The 18,586-nt window shown below is 37.6% G+C and overlaps 1 protein-coding gene and 1 pseudogene across 5 annotated transcripts in view; both read left to right on the plus strand.

The window, feature by feature from the left end:
- Nucleotides 1-18,586, plus strand: part of dpr1 (defective proboscis extension response 1) — a 550,132-nt gene that overhangs the window by 368,209 nt on the left and 163,337 nt on the right. The gene's annotated exons all lie outside the window — the stretch shown is intronic.
- LOC137243611 (piggyBac transposable element-derived protein 3-like) lies at nucleotides 3,460-18,105 on the plus strand (annotated as a pseudogene).

Here is an 18,586-nt window from a genome sequence, read left to right on the forward strand (position 1 = left end):
GAGGTTTTCAACCATCTATCAATGGTATGACAGTAGATGTACTCGCTCAGAATCAACTTTTTTGTGGCTAAGTGTATTTCTTAGTGTTTTTATAAAGAGTTATCTGCTTGATCTTGCCTAGACGAGCAAGCTCATTTGTAATAACATTTCTCGCAATATTCCTGTGTCTCGGTATCTGTCTGAAGTATACATGGTTCTGCTGCTCCATATCTCAAAAAAATTGGCACAAGTTTATTGTAAGTTCATAACTGAACTGGATAAATAGAAAGAGTTTGAGAGACAAAGGACTTGGTGGTCGCTCGGCTGTCACTGCCAATAAATATTTCTTTGTCTGTCAAGTGTTTTCTAGTCTGAGACGCGGATAATGATCGGGAAGTCTAAGAAAGAGTTGAGTTTTCGGTACTTTGAATGTGCCCCTCTTCCTGCTCTGCAGTTTTATTTAGAACCGTGGGAGTATATGGAAAGAGGGCCGGCGAAAGGCGCGGGTATCGTGGGTAGGACTCTCAACCATGGTAAAAAATAGTCGATAAAAATTATGTCAAATAGTCTATAAAAATAACAATAACAACTTCACTACATTATAATTCATAGATTAATTACTATTCATATTTAGTTTTTAAAATAATATTATCGCTCATACCCACCACATTTATCGCCGATTTAAATTAAAAAAAAAAAAATAAATGTAAGGCGCGATAACCTCCGAAGAGATCTAAGGTCGAGCTTCTCTTCCAATTTGCGTCGTGCTCCTCTTGATTTTTCCCTACAAATTGGCCGGACGGGACCTACATGTTTTATGCCGACTCCGAACGGCATCTGCAAGGCAGATGAGTTTTCACTGAGAGCTTTTCATGGCAGAAATACAATCGGAGCGCTTGCCAGACACTGCCGAGGGGCGACCCCGCTTAGAAAAATTTTCTTCTAATTGAAAAATCTTATTTCTAAAATTTTGATGTTGCTTTGCCCGGGAGTTGAACCCAGGGCATACGGTGTGATAGGCGGAGCACGCTACCATGACACCACGGTGGCCGCCGATTTAAATTACCCATTCATATTTTGCGCGTTTCGGCGGCACTGTATGAAAATACTACAATCAACAATGAAACACCAATTCGATGAACGATAATTCGATTTCAGCCAATCGATTCATGGAAACCGAATACGAGAGCATTCGGGTAATTCGAATAATTGATTAATCATCTATCACAAAATCAAATGTATACGACAAGGTCTACTAGAAAGCACGTTGAAAAATGCCAAAAACACCCAAAGGGTAAGGGCGCTTAGAATATAACCATCAAATTAAATCGTTCGCGTTATGGTCGGCATCTGCATCCGGCAAAAGACCACCAACATCAATAACACTCCCCAAAACAACCCTCCTCTAAAATAACAACAGCAAAAATATCACGAAGTAATTCTGTGCGACAAAAATATTTTAAAGAAAATTAGAAAAGTCACTAAAAAGTATTAATTTAGTCTTTGGAAAAAATGCTAAACACCCCATACTCATTGACCTTTCACCTTCTTGTATTGTTCATACATAAAATTATTCAAGTCATTTTCACACATCATTTATGTTTTAAAATTAGCAAAACCCCACCATGGGTTGGGTTTCATAGCTGAACGAATTATTTTTACGGATTACGTGACAGATTTTGCGTTTGCTTTGGTATTAATGAAATAAATTTTTAACTTAAATTAATGTTAGTAGAATGAGACAGCTGAGACAAAGTAATCTAATAAAAACTGTGAAAATTTGTAAGCCTAATTCGCATTTTCCCCAAGGACAGCAAAATTGCAAGCACTTGGATACATACAAAAATTGTTTTAGTTTGTGCCGGAACACCTAATTCAATTTCTTTCATCTTGTTTTTCTATTATTTATGGCCTGGGTTTTTTTTTTTGCTTTTGGTTTTTTTTTGTCGACAAAATGTGAACAGTATTACGGTTCAATGGTGAGGAAATTAAGCTCATTAAATTTGACAGCGGTTTGAAAAAAGTAAACCCATGAAACGTGAACGTGATTTAACGCAAAACATTTAAAATTCACAAAGCAAAACCAAAGCCAATACAACCGGAATTGAGAAGTATAATATTGAAAAATCATGAAGCTAAGAATTAAAAATTCATTTATAAAATTAAGCCATATTATCCTATCGCCCCATATAGGGTGCCTTTATACTTTACATTGCACTACTAGCGGTTGACCAAGTAGGCTTAAATTTTAAAATCTATAGTAAAATATTCGTAGTTCCGCATAATCAGTTTGTAATTAAAGAAGGCCATGCATGCTTATTTTTTTGTGAGAAGGTTGTGAAATTTATTGAATTTTGACCGTCATGACTTCCAGGAAAACGTAAGTAAAAATTTGCCTAGACTTTAAGCTATAATTATTGGGGCTATTATTTTGTTTTGTTCATGAACTTATCATATATTTGTCATTGTGAAGAAATTGATATTTCGTCTTCTTACGATGACTTTGATACTTTTCATTCAGTGCCCCATTTAAGGTGCGCTGCACATAGGTTCATTTTAGACATTTAAAAAATAATAAATAAATGTAAGGCGCGATAACCTCCGAAGAGATCTAAGGCCGAGCTTCTCTTCCAATTTGCGTCGTGCTCCTCTTGATTTTTCCCTACAAATTGGCCGGACGGGACCTACATGTTTTATGCCGACTCCGAACGGCATCTGCAAGGCAGATGAGTATTCACTGAGAGCTTTTCATGGCAGAAATACAATCGGAGCGCTTGCCAGACACTGCCGAGGGGCGACCCCGCTTAGAAAAATTTTCTTCTAATTGAAAAATCTTATTTCTAAAATTTTGATGTTGCTTTGCCCGGGAGTTGAACCCAGGGCATACGGTGTGATAGGCGGAGCACGCTACCATCACACCACGGTGGCCGCATTTAGACATTTAGGCGGCCATAATTGAATTTATGAAAGTTGCCACAATTACAAAAAAGCACTCTCACAGCTTAACAGGGGAACAATAATTCTACCCCTTTCCATCCATCGCATACCTGGCGTTAGCTGTCAAATAATCGGAAGTTAATATTTCTGAAACGCGTGTTATGGTTTTTTTTAACCTATTTGAAATCGCATGTTTTAACGTGAATATTTTAACTTTTAAGACAATCTAGTTGAGTATTTGTGATGGATTCTGATATTTCAGGTAAATACTAACATTATTAATGGTGTTTGTGATTTTTAAAAGTTATAAATTGATAAAGAACCTACTTTATTTAGGATGTTACAAAAATGTTTTTAGTTTTTTTTTTTGGTGTTCAAAACCAGTTTTGATATGTTTCCAAGTCAGCCCAAGTGAAAATTAGTTTTGAACATAGTACTACGCACAATTTGCTTGCCAACTGCATTAAATTTAGCTGCAGATACTTGCGGTTTGGGGGTTTGATAGAGGGTTAGATACACCCTTGTTGCTGTATAACATGAAAAATGGCTTCACTGCGCAGGTATTTTTCAGTATTGCACAGTGTAATATCTATTTTTTTAATATAACTGATTAATTACACAAATTATTATATTTTTTCATTTATTTAACAGTTTTAAGAAGATATAGGCTATAAAATATTTTTGGCCGCCTAAACTTGAAAATCTACCTATGTGCGCTGGGCACATATGCGTGCGTGAAATATCATATAAAGGATTTATTGTAATTTATACTATGTATGTATTTCTTATTTACAGACCGACTATTAACGAAATAATATCAGTCCTAGAAGATGAAAACTCTATAATTTCAGCAGACATATTTATTACACCAACTGAGGATGGTAACTTTAATGATGAAGATAGTGGAAACGAAGATTCTGGGGACATAACTAATCTCGGTCGCTGTCAATTATTGGCTGAAGCCGAAGTTCGATGTACGGTTCCATCAACGGAGGGCGTCTTGGAAACTATTGAAATACTCTCCTTGAGTCAAAATGAACAGGATAATCAAACACTATCGTCGCAAGAGGAACCACCTACAAAGAAAGCTAAAATTGTCAGTAGGAAATGGAAATCAAAGGATATTATACCAAAGCAAGAAAAAGAATCAGTTCCACCCGAATTTTTGTTCGATAAAAATAATCCCTTAGAGTTTTTCAAGATTTTTTTGGCGATAAGGTTTACGAACTTCTATGTTCTAGTACAACTCATTATCCAGGAGTGACCTCGTGCATGTCTCGTAATGGTTCGAAGAACTACTACGTTATTTCCATGCCAGTGGGGATGGCCATATTTCTCCTGATGACAAATTTGGGAAAGTAAGGCCTTTATGGGATATGATGAATGAAAGATGGCTAAAGTTTTTTTTCGGAGACAAACATTTATCTATAGATGAATCGATGATATCTTATTTTGAAAAGCATGGAACCAAGCAGCATATTCACGGCAAGTCAATTCGTTTTGAGTATAAAATATGGTCACTCTACACAAGATTGGGGTATCTCATTTTTGGAGAACCATATCAGGAATGTACAAACCCATATCTAGGCGTAGGCGGCTCTGTTGTTATGAAACTTATCTCGAAAATGCCTGAGAAAGACCATTATAGCTTTTATATAGATAACTTTTTCACATCTTTGCGCTTGCTAGACGAAGTCAGCAAGGCTGGTCACGATGCTACCGGAACTCTTAGAGCCAACAGAGTTGAAGACGCTCCACTCAAAGATGTAAAAAATATGAAAAAAACTGCAAGGCGCTCCTACCATCAAGTAAACGATATAAATTCCGACATAAACTTTGTACGTTATAACGACAATAATAACGTGACCGTCGCCTCAACGGAAAGCGGTGTTCGCCCAGTAGGCAAGGTAAAGAGATGGGTCAATAATAAACGCGTGTATGTTGATCACCCGCATTGCTACCAAATGTACAACAAATTTATGGGTGGAGTAGATAGACTTGATCAAAATGTCGGAAAATACAGAATCGGAATAAGGCTGAAGAGATGGTATAGGCAAATTTTGATGTTTCCCATAAACGTGTGCATTAATAATGCATTTCAGTTATACCGGCTTTCAGAAGCAGGACAAGGTAAAGACTTTCGTGACTTTTTATCTTTCACGAGGTATATAGTGCAGACGTAATTGATTCTTGGAAAATCGGCATCAATTCTACGATGACTTGCAGCAGCACCCTTGACTGGCAAGTCCAAAGTTCTAGATTTTACAAGACTGGATGGAAACACACATTATATCGTAAAAATAATCAAATTCGATGCCAGCATTGCCACAAAAACACGAAATTTAAGTGCAGTAAATGTGGCGTTGGGCTGCATCAATATTGCTCCCAATCTTTTCATACAATATAATAATTTCAAATGGTTTATATGTTCAGTTAAGTTATCAATTTAAGTAAATTATTATTTTTAATGTCATTGATTGTTTTCTGAGTTTTTCTGTGTTTCGGCGTTAAAAAATAATTATCATAAACTGTGTTCTTTATTTGCGTGTCAAAATCCGCAGGCATATGCTCCCAGCGCCCATTTTAAGGTGCGATCCTTGCACACAGGATGTAACAAGTTTGAAAAAATTAATGACATATTTTTGGTTCTTTAAGAATCTGCTGGAATGGTTAATGTAAAAAAATAAAGAATTTTTAGCAATATTCACTGCTTGGGATAATATGGGTTAAGCCAACAGTCATCGTGTGAAGTGAAAAATTTTATATTCTTTTAACCTTTTGTTTTTTTTTGCACGTTTTTGATTTTATTTTGCTTCACTTCAAACATGCATGGAGCACTCATAATTGGGAAACCGACGTAAGACCAAAATATGTTAAAAATGTAACCTTTAGAACTATGATCAGTTAGGCGTTTTCTTTGACTCGGATATAGTGAAAAATTCAAAATTTTTGCAAAAAGTTAAGGCGAATTTAGTACCAAGTGTTGTCAGCTCAAAAGTTGATTGCTTTTTCTTGATAATTTTCTACACAAGGCCTTGTATAACAATATGTCAGTTAATCAAAATCAATGAACATTTTCTGTTAACTTGACATTTTGCTGCACGGAGAATCGATTGAATTCGCTTTGCTACCACCTGGTATAGACTCACCATAGCCTTGATCAAAATCAATAAAAATTTTCTTTTAATTTGACATTTTTCTGCACGGCGAATTGGTTGAATTTGCCTTGCCAAGAGTGTTCAGCAAACAAAGCCACTTCAAAACAAATTTACATACTGTAACGAATATTAGCAGCACTAAGGGATACAATCATCTTTAAGCCGATGCTAAGCAGTGACTTGTATGCACATCAATAATTCAATCATTATGTCTACACATATGTACATACAAGCAGCGGAGAGAAAACGCACAAACACATGCATATATCTGAGATGCTCCAAAAAGTAGGCAATGGTTTGTGCAAGTATCGCTCACACATACACGCGCATATGTGAAGCTATAAACGTGCATCTGTAGTTATAATTTTATAGTAGATAACTAACTAGTAAATTCTATAAATGTAAGGGCCTAGAGGTATGCGAAAGAGAAATCACAGAGTATAAAAGGCAGCAACAGTAGAGGCACGACAATCAGTTTGATTTAAGACGCTATCTGGCGTGCGACAGTAGTGTTATTCTGAAGTACTTTAATAAAAAAATTTTGAATTATTGAATAGTGGAGTTATTTATTCAACAGTTTAGTGATTCGAATGTTAGAAAAAGGTTGCAAATAAGGAGAATTCCAGCAAATTCGTTACAATACATATTTTCTTTTGCAAAATTTTCATTCTTATTTAATTTGAATATAATTATAATATTTCTTGATAATCCTTAGTTAAACGCCATTTTTCAGGACGCTGTTATAATTTTTTAATTATCCGCATATTAATAATAACTCTAAGTTTTTGGGACTTTTGTGATAGTAACAATAAATTGCCTCCATGGTGTATGCCGCACCTTACAGGGTTCCATTACAAATATCCAACTCTCAAACAATCCTAATCCTTTAATGATGCATAAAAGCGACTCCGAAAAGAATCATAAAAGAAGTAAATTATGAGCATAATATTAGCCTAAAACGAACTTTTATCTAGTATTCTGATTGCACTCCTATTTTGAAGTCTGATCGGACTCCTTTTGAGGCTTTCATGATATATGAAATAAGGCTCATATCGGACAATCAATACACACCAGTAATACACTCATTTTCTGCTCTTAAAAAAGTCCGCCAAACATTCACAGAGCGCCCATATCCTAGAAACCTGATATGAGACCAAATTATGTGAAACATTTTAGCCTCAAAAATATATTCATATAGGCGTCTTTTATGACTTTGTAGCAATGAATTGTGTAAGCCGCATGCCGAAAGTTTATATTAAACAAAGTAACTCCCTTCGAAATGCCTGTGGAGTTCTTAAGTCCCCTGGTTAGATCTAGGACCGAATTCCATAAACTTAAAGTTGTCTGCACCGGACATTGGGTCTTAGGCATGCAATTGTAAAATATAGATATTCTACGTAATAACCAAAAACGTTACCGCAAAAGAGACTATTGGGACCTTCGGCAACGACCGAGGCTGCATCTGGATTTACGACTGCGGTTAGTTAGTTGTACGTATATCTGTCAGTTAAGGTAGTAACGTTTTTCTTCACTGTTATTTCGGTAAAGCTTACTCTTACGCCTACAATTCTAGTAGGTTCATACTTGCACTGTCGGTAGTAGAAAAGACATATATCTTAAGTGAAAGTGCCTTCTAACAAAGAAATATTTGATCGATAGTATACTTCGGGATATAAATACCTGAGCATCTTACGTGAACGCCAAAAATACGGATATGGTCTTTTTGACCAGAATGTAGGAGATGCGACTCTGCAGGAAAAATCTTTTGTAAAAAATCTATAAATCATACTAGATAGTTAGTTATCTTGCCTCATCAACTACTGGATGGACAGACTACTTAGTTCCTAGTGTACCCCCCAGCGGGTTAGGAGATCAGAATATAACCGCGGTAGGTATGCCTGTCGTAAGAGGCGACCAAAATACCAGATTCAAGGGGCTGTGTAGCGCAACCCTTCAGGTTGCCAGCACAATATATAGCTTCTCCAAATCCAATTGTCAACCTCACCTGTCCGTAGCGAATCATGTTTCACTAACAGACGAGGCTCTGGCGACTCCAAGCTCCTCATGGAATTTGGAGGTTGGGAGGGAGGGAATGGCCTGAAGGTTTAATGTGGCCACATAAATAGTTCCCGAGATGGTCGGGCTAGCACCTTAATGGTGCTATGGTACCGGAGCGTACCGGATCTGTATCCGGAAAAGGACCATCACATCGATAACACTCCCAAAAGCCTTCGGGGAGCAACCTTATCGCTACAGCAACAACAACAACAACAGTTCCTAGTCTAAGAGCCACAATAGAGGTGGATGGTTGGCGCAAGATGTGAACGAATGGTTTCAAATTACAAACAATCTGGTATACTGTGCAGATTTGGAAATTACTCGATCCTTAAGGCTACAAGATTACTTTAGTGTTTTTTCAGATGGATTGTTAGCCGTGAATAAAGGGTCTACCACGTTATTCCCAAAATCAAAATCCCCAAAAAAAATCCCCAAATCAAAATCCCCAAAATCAAAATCCCCAAACTCATAATCCCCAACACAAATTCCCCATTTTATGTGTGAAATAAATTCAAATTAGGTTTAAAATCGCCGCGACCAAAAAAGGCTAATTATCCAAACCAACTTTCTGCATAGGCGGACTTCGGCCGCGCTTATAAAAAATAACCCTGGCCTACGCCATGCCAAGTCCGGGTGTGTGGTATAACCGTGTCTACTGCCACGGTGATGTCCTTCTGCGTAGTACACGCTTATGTTAGCTTGTTCGAATTAGAGCGACTATATATGGATAAGTAAAAATATGTATTGCCAAAACGTAAATATATAGTTATACATACATAAATATGAATGAAAGAGGAAAGAGATATTGCTATTTTTTACACGCTCATGATGTTTATCATAGCACTGGGATTTTGTGTTTGGGGATTTCGATTTTGGGGATTTTGATTTTGGGGATTTTGATTTTGGAGATTTTGATTTTGGGGATTTTGAATTTGGAGATTATGTGTTTGGGTATTTTTTTTCTTTGGGGATTTTGTGTTTGGGTAATTTTTTTTTTCTTTGGCATTTCCTGGCACTCCCGTGACTAAAGCATTAAAACACTGAAGGAAGCTTGAACTGCAGCCCCGGAAATTTTTACATTGATAGTCACTCAGCAATTAAGGCTATATCTTAAAGTGGGTAAGAGTGTAAGCAATGTTTGAGAAGAACGGGATAGGTAGAAATATACGTCCATATACTAAATATGATCATATGGGAATAGATGGGAATGGAAAGAAATAGATGAGCATTGCTCGTATTTGCAAAGGGGGCGAAGTTATTTTATATCATGGGTCCTTATTTTTGAAAAGATTTTTTATATTATGTATTTTTCATTTGTCATTGAGCAAGTATCTCATAGCAATTTACACTCCTTCAGTTTATAACAGAACCAGTCAGCTCAACTAAATGTAACCCATTTTCTTTATTTTAACTTTAATCAAATCTTAACGGCATATGTAAGTATTAGGCCGGGTCGATTTGTGGGGAGACAAAACAATCGCCCATTGCTCTGTGAAAATCATATTCTAGGGATCAAAATAAGAAACTTTGCCGAAGGAACCATACCACTAAAACGAACTCTGATATACCCCAATTTGGGTCGAATTTTGGGTAGGGGCAAAGTTTGAAAAATCCCACTTTAACCCATTTAGAGTGCTCCAATCGAGTCCCAATGTATGACGGACCCCCACTAACTTTGGAGGCCCGACCCACCGATGCCAGTGGCATACCCCCTGGAACCCCCCTGGGGGCTCACCATACAAACATTTCAAAAAATCGCCGGTTTTGCACTTTTTATGAAAAAATCAGCGAAATGCCTATGTTTTTTCTTTTTGGAGTTTATTTTTCTCTTTAGAAATTTATTTAGTCAGAACATATGTAAATGAAAAAATTAATTTAACTTAGTAATAGAAAAGAAATTAAAAAAAATTATTAGAAATTAGCGTTTTTACAACCCTTTTAAAACCAAGGCATCACTGAGATGCATTTGCATGTCGTAAACATAGCTGTGTGGGTTTTTTATTCAACCGTTTTAAAAAAATGAAGGCATCGCTGTGACACAATTGCAGATAGTAAAATTGCTTGTGTTGTTTTTTTTAAGCCACCACAAGATACAGCAGGTAGAATTGAAATTACCATTTCATTCTTATTATCTCGTCTCGTAGACCATATATAACGCAACAGTTTTTGTGAATGCATTAAGTCGTTGTGAAGAACTCAAAGTGTGAACTGCTAATTTCAGATAAAAAAATATTTAAAAAAAAATAATAAGTGAAGTGACCATTCCAAATCTAAAAGTTTACAATGAATCCACCATCCTCTACACCGCAAGATGAAGCAACTACATCAACAACTATCGAAAACCCAATGAGTCATATACCCAAGCATGATGTTAGTGTTTTTGGCGTGTCTACTGATTTAACTGATCTTAATTTACCAACCCATCTGGATATCTTGAGATATTATTTTTACTTAAGCGAACGTGCTAAAGCAGAACAAAAAAGTTTTCCCATAAATCATTCACTATTCAAGTACAAGATAAGTTGATTGGAATTTGGGAAAAACTAGGTATGGAAATAATGCTAAAAAGAGTGTATTTAATAAATTGAATAAATTGCTTGACAAGTATCAAGAGCAAATCAAGGGAAGAAACAACACCCAACAATTTACAGAGTATGTAAAATCTCTGGAAACAATTTTTTACATTGGAACATGTAAATGCGATTTGAAGGCAGCTCCATGTGCATGCGGCTGGGTTCCCGAACGCCTCAAAGAGTTCATGCGCGATCAACATAATCAGAGAAGACTAAAAATGGAGGCATTTATGATGGAAACTGAAGAGCAAAGAGCAACGTCTATGTCATCAATGCCAACATACCAAGATCCCGATGATTCAACATACGCACCGCCACCGGTTCAAGAAGATATGGATAGAAGCACAAGTTCACAATACACAGAGAGATACGATTGTTTTAGCTTTGCCTTAGTATGTGACAGATTTGGTGTGCCTGACAGAGTAGCATCAGCATTGGGAACCGCTCTTTTGCAAGATTTTAAAATTAAAGATAAGCATGGGAAACCTCTCATCATGGGTAAATTGAAAGTTAGCAGAGAAAAAGAGAAATGCAGAAAAGAAATGCTTCGCAAACGGTTAGATAATACCAATTTGTTAGCGTTTTCATTCGACGGCAGAAAAGATGATACTTTAACGATAGATAAAATTCATGAGAAGTATCATACTAGGATGGTAAAAGAACCCCATCTTGTTATTATGGGAGAACCCAATTCTGAATTGATTGGTTACGTAAGACTGGAACATGAAACCGCTGAATACAAAACAACCAAATTAAATGGTTTTTTCAACGATAAAAATATATCACTGGATGCATTAATTGGAATATGCACTGACGGTGAGCCAACAAATACTGGCCCACACGGTGGAATTGTATGACGATTCCTTCTACACTTCAATGAACTTCCGTTTCGGCATTTGTTTGAAGCTTTGGATAAATCAACTAGCACTGGACCAAGATCGGCAACCAGAAAACTGAGCCGTCAAATCGAAACTTGTGAAACTCTTCCGGTAAGTTATTGCTATCACTCATTCATTATAATTGTCAACCATTTTTAATTATTTTATTATTATATATTTTCAGGTGTAGGGCGGCTTCCAGAAAATTGAGTTGCAAAATATGCCCCCCGCTCCAAAAAAAATTTAATTTTCCACCGATTCGAAGTACTTATACGACATGGCCCATGCAATTTCTAGCGGCGTGGTTCCGGTGGATCTGGCTAACATCAAACCAGGGAAAATTGTACATTCTCGGTGGCTCACCAAGGCCGCTAGATTATTGCGATTATATGTGACAACGGAAAATCCAGATGTAAATTTAAGAATTCTGGTTGAATTTATAATTAAATGTTATATACCAATGTACTTCAATATCAAGTATTACAGCTCTGTCGTGTACGGCAGTGCATTATTTTTCAAGTTCATTGGTTGGTCAAGATTTCTAGAACCTCGTTTACGCAAAATGGTCAATCAAGTAATTAAAGATAATTCGTATTATGCGCATTCGGAAAATATTTTGTTATCAATGTTGTTTGATGATAGCAAAGAAAAGCGCGACTGTGCCATTAAGAAAATTCTACGCTATCGAACCGATGTTGACGAGCCAATAGAACTTAGAGTTTATAAAAAACCAGATATAAACTTAAATTGTACAAGTTATACGGAAATGGTCAATTTGAATGATATAAATATCGTAATATCGTATTTGAACCACCATTCACGCGAAGCATTCCGTAAGATACATTGAAAGAATATTTAAATCAAGATGATCCACCGTTTAATGTTCAATTGCTAGCTAGCGTTTCCAAACGGATTATGCCGAAAAATGTAGAGGCTGTTATGGCGACGACATTAGAGAGCCGTGCGAAATTGCCCAGACTTTTTTAATTTACATATGTTCTGACTAAATAAATTTCTTAAGAGAAAAAATAGATATTATTATAAATAAATAATAAATATTTTTATAAATAAATAAATAAAAATAAAGAAAAAACATAGCCATTTAGCTGATTTTTTCATGTAAAGTGCAAAACCGGCGATTTTTGGAAATGTTTGTATGGTAAACCCCTAGGGGGTTCCAGGGGGTGTGCCACTGGCATCGGTGGGTCGGGCCTCCAAAGTTAGTGGGGTTCGGTCATACATTTGGACTCGATTGGGGCACTCTAAATGGGTCAAAGTGGGATTTTTCAAAATTTGCCCCTACCCAAAAGTTCGACCCAAATTGGGGGACATCAGAATTCGTTTTAGAGGTATGTTTCCTTCGGCAAAGTTTCTTATTTGATCCCTAGAATACGAATTTCACAGAGCATTGAGCGCTTTTTAAATCGGCCCGCCCTAGTATGTATGTAGATTCATAAAAATGGAAGCCCAAAATAAACTCAATGCGGCGCAATAATAAGTTTCATGCACGTAATTAAAATTTATTAATAACAAAACAAATAAACTCGTTAGGTCCCACAGCAACTGAACTAAAGTCATTAAATAAATCTTTACAAAATGCGTTAGGGGAGCAGTTAAACCAACATGAACCAAGCTCCAGAAAGTATAATAAAATAAACAAAAAGAAAATAACAATAAAATTCAATAGAAAAGCCAAAGAAGTAAGAAAGTGTGTAGTACTAGGAAAACATCAAAAACGAAATGATCTTTCCATAAACTGTTTCTGTTTTGGATATTATGATTCCGGAAAAAGTCTTTCTACCTCCATTAACACAATTAATAAGTACATATGCAAATATACATACAATAGTGAATACAAAAATAGCAGTGGAAAATTTTATCAAATTTTGTCAGTTGAATTCTTTCTTTTTTGGATATATTAATACATTTTAATATTAAATTTTTATAAATTTTTGAGTGAAACAATGCAAGCCAATTTCGAAAACGTTGGTAATGCCGTTTTACCTGCATTACAAACATTTTATACATGCACCCCACTGTAACCAATATATTGTACCTATTACATACGTCACCACTGTAACAGCTGCCTGCAAGCGAATGACTGGCACTGACAAATGCAAGTAATATTGGGCATGTATTTCATTCGCGCACCGATCGTCTAGCTAAGACGGCGTTTAATTTTCAACCTTTTCAGATCCACTTCGACTTAAGTACAAATATTTTGCATTTCATAATTAGCGAGAGCTGAACCTTCAGCAAGGTACGATCCGCACCCCATGCGTGTGAGCGGATACCATTACCTTGTCTGGTACTTTCGATCCTGCGCGAAGTGGGCGACTTTAGTCGCTTCATTTTTTGGGTGTCAGGAGAGCAGTGAGCGAGGAGATACAATTCCCACCTCACAGTTCCCTCCGACACTGGTGAGTCATCTCCCCATTTACGGGAAGATACCACCGAATAAATTGGGTCTAACAACTAACTTCCGATCTTTAGGAAGCCACCAACTTGTTAATTGGTGATGTGTATCGATCCACTATCCGGCTAACCGGAATCCACCAGCTTGTCAACTAGTGACTTGTATCGATTTCACCAATCTTCGGCTACTAGGAAATCGATTCAACCATCCACCTTCGGTTGCTTGGAAATCGAACCAACGATCCACCTGCCGTGTCCCACGAATCACCGGAATTCACCAGCCGTATTCATCTACCCGCCGTAGTTCACCAGCTTGTCAACCAGGGACTTGTATGGGTTTCACCAACCTTCGGTTGTTTGGAAACCTATCCAACGGGCCACCTCCGTATTCACAGATCCGCCGGAATCCACCAATTTGTCAACCAGAGACGTGTATCGGTTTCACCAACTTTCGGGTGCTTGGAAACCCATCCAACGATCCACCAGCCATATCCACCGACCCGCTGCAATCCACCAGTTGCCCACTTGCGACGTGCATCGATTTCACAGACCTCCGGTTGTTTGGGGGAATCGATCCACCGACTCACCAACCTTCGGTTACAGGCCACCTTCCATTCCTCGGCCAGGTCTACCTCTCTGATACGGTGTGTGTGTTTGACCAAAATACCAACAACAAATTGACGTGTGTTCATTTCAAAAGGAAATAGGTGTCCTTTTTCGACTTTGGATTGGCTGAGTGCTACCCCGGCTTTCGATGAAACCCACCTTACACATTTTCGAAAAATTCGAGAAAAGTTTATGAAAGCTTCGAACTTTTCAATTTGAATTCGCCTTCCTTCTTAACCAACTTTTTGCTTATAGCGCTGTTTTTGAAGGTACGCATGATGTGCCGTGGAAATGGGAAGTAACCCTATGTATATATCAAGCAATCTCTGAAGTATTTTTAGTGGCAGGAAATCTTTGTCCAGCTCGTGTTTCCTTCTTCTCGGCTTTCGTATAAAGAGCATCCTGATTTCCTCCACTAGAAATATTTCTTTAAGTTCATTTACCAAAAATTTTTGAGTCTTCTACAGCATGCTAGGAGAATACTATCAACATGTGGTGGTTTATATAAGCTATGTATTGCGCAGGCATTTTAACTTCTGCCAGAATCGTGTCTCTTCCTGTTGTACCGTTTCTGTTATAGGCCAGAAATCGTTGGCCAGATCGTGTTCCCTTCCTCTCCACTTTGGTATGAAGACCACCCCTTTGTTTTCCTCCACGAGAACTTAATGCGACTATAGCGTGAACCTGTATATGTGAAATCATTTGTATTAGTTATTTTAACAAAGATTTTCGAGTCTTCTGCGGCATAATAAGGAGAGTACCATCAACCCATTAACCCCTGGTATTTTTGATAGCGTAAAGCTATTTATTGCTCAGGCCATTTTATCCTCTGCTGGATTTTGTCTCCAAAGGTATCAGTTGCTTCCATCTGCTAAGTGAGTATATACAAGAAAGTCCAAGATTTTAGCTACTCATCCTCCCCGTGTTTCATCAGCTGGTTTGGCAAAAGCCTTATTTGCATAATTTTCGGCTACAATCTTTCCAAACCATGCTGAGTGCCTTGTAGTCTTGATTTAGTTCTTGCATTGAGAATGGCTTTCTTATTATTCTTCATATAGGCCTTTGAGTCCTGAAAATTACCTGTTGGAAGACACTCGTTGAACACCTGAGTTCTGAAATTCGTTCCACTCTTCTTACTTCATTGGCCCCTAGCTGTTTAAAATGTTATGGCCGTCCAAGAAGTCGCGCCAGTCTGCCAATTGGTGACACCAAGGGAGTCTAAATCGTTTTCCACCTGGTTCTTCCAGCGGGCCGCCCACTCAGCATCATCTTTTATTCGCCTAATATGACCTAGCCAGCGCAGCCGCTGTGTTTTAGTTATCTGGACTATGTTGATGTCTGCGTAAATATCATACAGCTCATCATTAAATCTTCTTCGGTATTCGCCATCCGCAATGCGTAGAAGTCTGTAAATATTTTCAGAATTTTTTATCACCAACACTCCCATAGCTGCTTCGTCCAATGTTGCCATGGTCCATGTTTTCCACCATATAGCCACACGTGTACGATAAGTGACTTGATCCAAATGCCTACCTTAAGGAAACCCGGACGTTACATTAAATATCTTAGGAAGTAAAATTTTGAATAAATTTTTTGAGTCCCGTAGGCGAGATAATTTGCGAGCCAGACAAACAAATATTTTGTAAACCCGAGCAAATCAAGTTTAAGAATTAGAAGTTCTCGATTGACAGATTCAAAGGCTTCACTGAAGTCAGTGTATATCACGTCAATTTGCCTATTATTTAAAAGTCCATCCATTACTAAATAGAAAAACTCTATCTGTTTCGTTGCTGCTCCTCTACTTTGAGGACTGCCCAGTCGTGCATGGTTACATTAGCATTATACAGTTTCAAACATTGTTTGTAGGAGTTCTGGTTGCATCAATTTTCATTTTTAGCAACCAATTACGCGCCCGATGTCTCCTAGGAATCTGCGTAGCTGGGAGTAACTTCAACGGAAGATCATTAAATGCGTGGCTAACCTTAGCATAAAAGATAAATAAAAACGTCTTTGTTCTTTAATGTACTTCTTTCGACACCTGAAGTGTTGCTTTTGATAGTGTTTTATTATATAACGGTCTTAATTAGGGTTGACTTTTGGTATGAAAATGGACAAGTACGCTTTGCTGAAGGTATCCAGCGTTGCCATTATTTTACTGTTGCCCTTTTCATGCCTTTAATTTTTTTTTTCATATAATCTTGTTTCAAGATATAATCATTAAACTTGCTTTTACAGCGAACATTCTTTCATACTTGTGACTGGTATATCATTTCTGTCAGTAAGTTTCTAAGGGTATTAAGCGCTTAACGTTTACTACACGCAAAAAAATGCTGGTGTCAAAACCATGATTTGTGGTGCTGCTTTATATAAAACCAAAATTGGCGGCGGCCGTGGTGTGATGGTAGCGTGCTCCGCCTACCACACCGAAGATACTGGATTCACGCCCTGGGAAAAGCAACATCAAAAACTTTATAAACAAGTTGTTTCAATTATAAGAAAATTTTTCTAAGCGCGGTCGCCCCTCGGCAGTGTTTGGCAAGCACTCCGAGTGTATTTCTGCCATGAAAATCTCTCAGTGAAAACTTATCCGCTTTGCAGATGCCGTTCGGAGTTGGCATAAAACAATTAGGTCCAATCCCGCCAATTTGTAGGAAAAAAAAAAAATAGGATCACGACACAAATTGGAAGAGAGATCTCTTCGGAGATTATCACGCCTTACATTTATTTTTTTATTAAAAAAAAAAAAAAAACAAATAAGGGCGGGACTGTCTTCGGCTATGCTGAAGACTTAAGATTTTTCATGAATGGAGCTAAACAGTAACCTTATTGCATTCGTAATATCCAAATACTCGTCTTATAAGATATGTAATATATTGAGAACATGTGAACATACTTAAGCGAATTTTTAGATAAATAAAATATGAAATGAAGTAATTAAAAAAAAATGTTTAAGTTAAACGGTTTTACTGAAGACAATACTTACATTAAGTAATAATAATACTGTTACGAATATTAGCAAAACTAAGGGGTGACGCCACCTCTAGGCCGATGCTAAGCAGTGACTTGAATTCACATCAATAATTCAATCATTATGTATCTACATAAACGAAACAATAACTACGTCTACATATATGTACCATGTACGTATACGAGCAGCTGAGAATCAATGCACAAACACATGCATATATCTGAGATACAGGAGGTACGTATTTCCGAAATGATATCGCAAGTGTCATTTCAACTGGAAGACCAAAAGACATATATGGCATCTCAATTGGAAGCACAAGAGGAGCGCTTATTATTGCAGGTGGCACAAATGTCTTCGCAGTTAGAAGCGCAGAACACAAAAATTGTACAGCTCGAGGACAAAATGGATGCTGAGATAAAAGCTTTGAAAGGCCGTATACAGGAGTTGCAGATAAATCGCCCAACAGTTTCAGCGAGTAACCCAAAAATAAAGACACCATCCTTTGACGGTTCTCTTCCTTTTCAGGTCTTTAAGCTACAGTTTGAGAAGACCGCAGCAGTGAACCACTGGAATGCTGAAGATAAAGTTGCTGCACTGTTCATGGCGTTGAAAGGGCCTGTAGCTGAGATTTTACAAACCATTCCAGAGGGCGAACGGAACTGTTATGAAGCATTGATGGACGCTCTAGAGAGATGATACGGAACTGAGCATAGGAAGCAGATATACCAAATGGAGTTGCTGAACCGCTTCCAGAGGCCTGGTGAAACATTGCAAGAATTTGCGTCGGATATTGAAAGGCTAGCACATTTAGCGAATGCGGACGCACCCGTGGAATACACTGAAAGGGTAAAGATACAGAGCTTTATAAATGGCTAAGAGACGTCGAAATGAAGCGAGCTACATACGCAAACCCAAAGCCAACATTCGAAGAAACGGTGTCGCAAGCTCTGATTCAGGAAATAGCGTGGCTTCTGTGTAAGCCAGTTTTCAGAGCACTCCGTGTGGAAGAAGGAG

Source organism: Eurosta solidaginis, chromosome 3 (genome assembly GCF_040869045.1).
Source record: "Eurosta solidaginis isolate ZX-2024a chromosome 3, ASM4086904v1, whole genome shotgun sequence".
In the NCBI taxonomy this organism is placed as follows: Eukaryota; Metazoa; Arthropoda; class Insecta; order Diptera; family Tephritidae; genus Eurosta; species Eurosta solidaginis.